We start from the raw sequence: 393 nt of genomic DNA on the forward strand, positions 1-393 counted from the left end.
ACTAGGGGAATCCTGGTAAGTTTCTTTCCTCTGCTTATTGATGTGCTTAAACTCAGCGGGTAATCCCGCCTGACCTGGGGTCGCGATGCGAGCATCGTCCTTCTGATGCTGAAAGGGTTCAAGGGTCTCGATCAACAAACGAACACGACTCTGAACGGGGTTGCTTATAGCATTACCACCAATGGTCACGACGATGATGTCATCGAGTGATCACGTGATTCGTAACAAGTAATAAATATTTATAATAAAGATCAAACCTAGACTAATTATTATCATGACGAAAAGGCAAGCGCACCTATCAAACAATTGTATAGTAATGGCAACATCGGGATATCGTACCCAAGGGAACCAAAAGTACTTGATAAAGACGTGATCGCGTGATTCGTAACAAGT

The 393-nt window shown here is 43.3% G+C and overlaps 1 non-coding gene across 1 annotated transcript in view; it reads right to left on the reverse strand.

Moving 5' to 3' along the window:
- The window catches only part of LOC121210287 (28S ribosomal RNA), a 3394-nt gene extending 3311 nt beyond the window's left edge, over positions 1-83 (reverse strand). Inside the window, exon 1 of the ribosomal RNA XR_005905405.1 lies at positions 1-83. This exon is cut by the window's left edge and continues 3311 nt beyond it. This is a non-coding gene — a ribosomal RNA (28S ribosomal RNA).
- Between the last annotated feature and the right edge of the window lie 310 nt (positions 84-393).

Source organism: Gossypium hirsutum, chromosome A11, assembly GCF_007990345.1.
Source record: "Gossypium hirsutum isolate 1008001.06 chromosome A11, Gossypium_hirsutum_v2.1, whole genome shotgun sequence".
NCBI lineage: Eukaryota > Viridiplantae > Streptophyta > Magnoliopsida > Malvales > Malvaceae > Gossypium > Gossypium hirsutum.